General features: G+C 32.3%; 2 long non-coding RNA genes across 2 annotated transcripts; both read right to left on the bottom strand.

The window, feature by feature from the left end:
* Nucleotides 1-300: 300 nt before the first annotated feature.
* On the bottom strand, nucleotides 301-1,134 carry LOC110921489. Its single transcript, XR_002582430.2, has 2 exons — nucleotides 649-1,134; nucleotides 301-527 (listed from the first exon to the last, which is right to left on the bottom strand). It is a non-coding gene; the product is annotated as an uncharacterized LOC110921489 (long non-coding RNA).
* An 896-nt stretch (nucleotides 1,135-2,030) lies between these two features.
* LOC110925876 lies at nucleotides 2,031-2,703 on the bottom strand. Its single transcript, XR_002584834.2, has 2 exons — nucleotides 2,309-2,703; nucleotides 2,031-2,234 (listed from the first exon to the last, which is right to left on the bottom strand). It is a non-coding gene; the product is annotated as an uncharacterized LOC110925876 (long non-coding RNA).
* Nucleotides 2,704-6,000: the final 3,297 nt, after the last annotated feature.

The raw sequence follows: 6,000 nt of genomic DNA, 5'->3' as shown, positions 1-6,000 counted from the left end.
ACTGAGGAAGCTAGTTAAGTTGTATGGTTTTCCCGGTTTTCCTGGGGTGTCACACTAACCCAATTAGATTTTTATGTTAAATTTGGTCATGTGACTTGCACATGAGGGTATTATTGTCATTTCACTTTTCAGGGACTAGTTATGTAAATAAAATAAATACCTAACCATTAAAAAAATTAAAAATTAAAAATTAGATATCTCTCTCACATCTCTCTCCCATTTATCACCAACATCCACCGTCACCACCACCATCGACCTCACATCACGCCACCACCACCAAAATCCATATCAAATTCAATAAAAGAGGGGAAACAACAGCAAATAATTGAAATCAGATGTTGAATTCATAATCGATAACTAAAACTGTATAACAGAAAAACCTTCTTAATCTCAATCTATTTAAATAAACCTCCATCAAATCAAGAACCATTGTCTGAATCGCAACCTTCCTTTTAATTTTCCTCTTCTCCCAAACACTCATATCCTTCAATCTCCCCAAACCTCGAGGCGCCCCGCTTTCATTCGGACTACACACATATCCAAACACCATTTCAAATCAAACAAAACACTAAACAGTAACCAATTCAAATATCTAAAGAAGTATACATATACAATATACATACAGATTATATCGATAAAGAAACTTACACGCTCGTTGCTGCTGCTGCTTCACAAGTTGTATATACTTCTCAACCTCTTCATCCGTTACATCGGCACCGGAATCCTGTTTATACCTACCGGAATTCCGCTTCGTGATTCGGCCGTGAACTCTTGTTTCAGAGTTCTGTCATTGAAAGTGGAAATTAGGTCAGATTCAGATTCCGGACTCTTAAAACAAGTGATTCGGTCAGGACCGGTGGCGATGGTACTGAAAACGGTTTGAGATGAGGAGGAAGTGTGGTAGTGGTGGTGAAATGGTGGAGAGAAGATTGTTGTGGTTGGTCTGAAGAATGGTGTGGATAGCCGGAACGGGGAGGAGGCGTGAAGGAGGTGCGGCGGTGACGGCGGAGGATGGGCGGAGAACGACGGTGAGGGTTTAAGGATAAGGGTGGCCGCCATGGCCGGAGTTGAGGGAGAAGGGGCTCCGGGAAACCATAAGCGGAGGATTTTGGTGGTGATGGCAGCAGGCCTACACAATTTACATACCCAAAGTTAGTTGTCTATTTAATACCCAAATTAATACCCTAAAAACTGAAATGACAATAATACCCTCATGTGCAATTCACATGATCAGATTTAACAGAAAAATCTAACTGGGTTAGGGCTAAAGGACATAACATGCAAAATTGTAAAACATTAAGTACAAGACTCGTCAATTTAAAAGATAAAGGACACCACCTAAAATCCACTATAAAGATAAAGGAAAAAATTTGAAATTCACTCTAAAATATGGGTAAGTTAATGAACAAAAGACTTTTAACGAACAAACCTTACAAAGTAAACATCCAATTATTTCTATGGAGCTTATAAATTATAATAAATTCAAGAGTTAATGCCATTTTAGTCCCTATGGTTTGGGCCATTTTACCAGTTTAGTCCAAAGATTTCATTTTTAACCTGTGGGTCCAAAAAGGTTTCACAGTTGCCATTTTAGTCCACTAGGTTAACTTCATCCATTTTTTCTGTTAACGAGAAGGCCAATTTGGTCATTTTGTATGTAATTCTGTTAACTAAAAGGGCAATTCAGCCATATAAAATGACCGAATTGGCCTTCTCGTTAACAGAAAAAATGGATGAAGTTAACCTAGTGGACTAAAATGGCAACTGTGAAACCTTTTTGGACCCACAGGTTAAAAATGAAACCTTTGGACTAAAATGACAAAAGTGTCCAAACCACAGGGACCAAAATAGCAGTTTACTCTAAATTCAACCTTTGGGTCTTGAATAAGTATTGGATTGTAGGGGTCACTAATCTCAAGAGCATATGGATTAGAGTTGTGGAACTTACCTCATTGTACTTGATTTTGGGTCAACCCTTGATACCAACTTGTAACACGCTAAATTGATTTAACAGGAAACACACAGCGGAATTGTAAATTAGAAAATTCTTTCATTAAAACTAGTTAAAATACTTAGAAACCATCCTATATATAATTCGGGTGCCACATTTCCATTTTTTCTTATTACATTTAATAAAACACAACTTTAGTAAACTACGTGACCAGTCCTCCGTATTATCCGTATCCTGACTCGATCTTCAATCATCATCACTTTGTACGAAAGGCCTGAATAACCTGCAATCATAACATATTCGTTTTGTTAGCCAAGAAAACGACTTCGTGTAAAACATTCTCAATGTGGGAATTACATCTAACGAAAACTTGGTGTTCATGTCCAAACATATATGCAAGTTCGGGTCCCTTTCGGTTACAATATCAGATTCGATCTACGAATCCTAACATTCGACTCTTATGCATTCATCCTTACATACCTGCACTTTCATTGTCATTCTCATGACAACATGGTTAGCAACATTCAAATACATACATATATACAAAGATAAATATATAAAGGTTAAGGGTTTAGTATATAAACACATTTTCTTTACAAAGATAAATATATAAAGGTAACATATTCCTGTATCAAGGATTTGTGAGCTAGTTGAATAATATTATATTGACCCACGGATCCTTTCTAGCTAAGTTATCTCTTGAGTCTTGAAATTTACTAAATTGATCTCAAATCTTGGGAAACTTCATACACATTAAACACAAGAACATTCAATATAATATTAAAAATAGAAAATATGGAATTTATGAGTATTTTATACATAGTTACTTCCCAGAACAATCGTTACTATAATAAATGATTTCGAAGTGGCTGAAGGGGCACATAGATTGGGTTATCAATCGTTACGTAATACGTAAGACAATTAACGGATTGTTACATCAATCTTACCTCATCCATCATGGTTCATATGGATTAAACCATAGCAATCATGAGTCTTCTTTCATTTTTCAATATTTCCTTTTTTTCTTTTCACAAAAATAAATTAAAATAAGAGAATAGTGGTTTGAGTAATAACCACACCCTTAGGATAGTGGTTTTGGATTAGGGATTAGAAGTGGGCGACATGACGCTGATGTGAAGGGTCATGGTCACCATGAGGGTCAGGACCACACCATATAGCCTAAACCATCGTTATTCTTAGGCTATAAGGTGTGGTCATGACCCTCCATATCAGTGCCATCACTCACCTCTAATCCACAATTGAAAACCGCTACCCTAAGGGTGTGGACATGACCCAAACCATTATCCCCTTATTTATTTTATTTTTCTTTGTCTAAAAAAAAAGAAAATGAATACTTGAAAAATGAAAAGGATGACCATGGTTGCCATGATTTAATCCATGCAAACCATTGTGGATTAGGGAATGGGTGGTATAGCATTCCATTCATGTTTCTACGTGACGAATCATGTCCTAACCATGACTCCCATACCCTTTAGCCTTATAATAAATGATTTCAGAATAATCATTGCAATAATAAATGATTATAATTTTTATTGTAAAAAATAATTCTAAAAAATGTCAGGTATTACTACTAAAATCACTCTTTCATATTTTTTTATACTAATTTTTAATTTATATATTATTTTTAATTCCTAAATTACGATAATATATATATTAAATATAGAGTAAATTACACAAATTGTCCTATATTATTTAATAAGCACGCAAATTGTCCTTTATTTCTATGTTTTGCACGCTCTTTGTCCTTTAAGCTAACTGATGTTAACTTTTCAGTTAACTTTAAAGTAAAATGATCATTTTGCTTAAAGGACTTTTAAAATGATCATTTTGCTTAAAGGACATAACATGTTATTTACTTAGGTTGTTTTTGTTTTATTAAATTTATCACTATTTTCTTTTTATTTTAATAAATTTATCACTATTGTTTTATCGATTACTTATAATTTATTCATTAATTAACAATTTTTAATAAAAATATATGTGTTTATAATTTATTTATTTTCATTTGTTTGATTAAATTATTTACTTTTTTTTATTTAACTAATAATGTAATTTTTATACTATGTTTTTACAAAAACCGTTAGTATGATCAAGTTATTTTTTTTATCACATTTACAATTATTATATGATATTCAAACGAAATTTACCCAAAATATGGAGAAAAATAAGCATGCTAGACGCGTGTTACAATGGGTCGGTTTAAACTATGATGTTCTATAAAATTTTGATTTTGTAACGACATATTTAACGCAACCGGTTATTTTAGACGTGTTATAAAATATTTGACGGATGCTCATCTCTAAATACAACATTGTTGCATGCTTTTTTTATCTATGTTTAAACCGACCAGTAGTATCGTGCAACCGACTTGCTTACTTTTCTCCACCTTTAGGTGTAAATTTTGTTCGAATAACATATAATAATTGTAAAAGTGATAAAAAAAACAACTCGACCACATCAATGGTTTATGTAAAAACATAGTATAAAAATTACATTATTTGTAAAATAAAAAAGTAAATAATTTAATCAAAAACAAAAATAAACAAATTATAAAAACATATATTTTTATTAAAAAGTGTTAATTAACGAATTAAGAAAATTTTAAAGTAACCGATAAAATAATAGTGATAAATTTAATAAAATAAATAGACTATTAAACAAATAAAATAAAAGAATAAATTACATGTTATGTCCTTTATAAATAAACTTTAGATTATATCCTTTCAGCAAAGTGATCATTTTACCTTAAAGTTAATTGAAAAGATAATATCATTTAACTTAAAGGACAAAGAGCGTGCAAAACATAGAAATAAATGGGATATTGCGTGCCTTTTTAAAAGAAAGGACAAAAAGTGTAATTTAGTACATAAATAAAGGACAATTTGTGTATTTTTACTCTGTATATTAACATTTAAGAAAAAAAATATATACTTTAAATAAATGTACTATCTAAACCATTACTATTATTATTATTATGGGAGTTGTAGTTTAAGAAAGTTACAACATTTCTGTTAAAAAAAACATATTTTCACAAAATTACTTATTACCAAATAAATAACAGATTATAGTATTAAGAGTTTTGATAATTCAGTACTTTACTCCAATTCAAATGTCAAATCATTATTACTATCAAAATTATAATCATCCAGTTTTTCACAAATGAATTCAACTTTACAAAATAAGGGAACACATGATACAATTTTAGGCATCCTTGAACTTTTATCGTATAAACTGTATACTCATTTAACTTACACGCAGGTCCTTACCCATTTCATATTTACCCAAATTCCTTTTCAATATTACTTTAATACATTCATTATTTTGTTTTCACCAACCTCGCACGTTTTTATTATTTAAACATTACCATTGTTTATAATAAAATTTTATTTTACCATTAGTTTGTTTTTGTTTTTTCTAAGGTATGTATTTAAGAGTTGTGATTCTCATTTTCTAAGTTCCTTTTTATGATCCCACATATTTAAATTTACAAAATTAAAACCAAGTTTTACTAATTGAAGCCGTGTAATACACGAGATTCTAACCTAGTATGTTATACACATCTAATTATATCATAAAATGTTAAATTTATGTTTTTTTTAAAGGTTAACTCACACAACTACTAAATTTATTTCTAAATCTACATTGATTTGTCATAGGACTAGAACTTGGGGAATAATAGTTTTCCCACACTCCTTAATAGCCCTAAACTGTAAACCCTTTGGTAATAAGCAAGTTTGGGCATGCGGTCACAAAGGGGAACACTGGCCCAAGCATGTTGCAGTGCGTTAAAAACCCTGTCCCTAATAGGACTAGAACCTTAAAACTACGTAAGGGTGAGCGGGGCACTTCTCGGGGAGGGGAGCGGGGAGTGAAGTCCCCGAGCGGGAACACCACCGCCATCAATTCGGGGAGGGGAAGCGGGGTGGGGGAGCGGTGTGTACTCACCGATTGAGAGAGAGGAGAGAGAGAGAGGGGGTGATTGGTTGTTAATGTGGGTCCACCCTTTTTCCACCAATCAATTTTTTTCT

The sequence above is a fragment of the Helianthus annuus genome, chromosome 17, assembly GCF_002127325.2.
Source record: "Helianthus annuus cultivar XRQ/B chromosome 17, HanXRQr2.0-SUNRISE, whole genome shotgun sequence".
Taxonomy (NCBI): domain Eukaryota; kingdom Viridiplantae; phylum Streptophyta; class Magnoliopsida; order Asterales; family Asteraceae; genus Helianthus; species Helianthus annuus.
The sequence above is the reverse complement of the archived record's forward strand: the minus strand, read 5'-3'. Positions and strand labels throughout refer to the sequence as shown.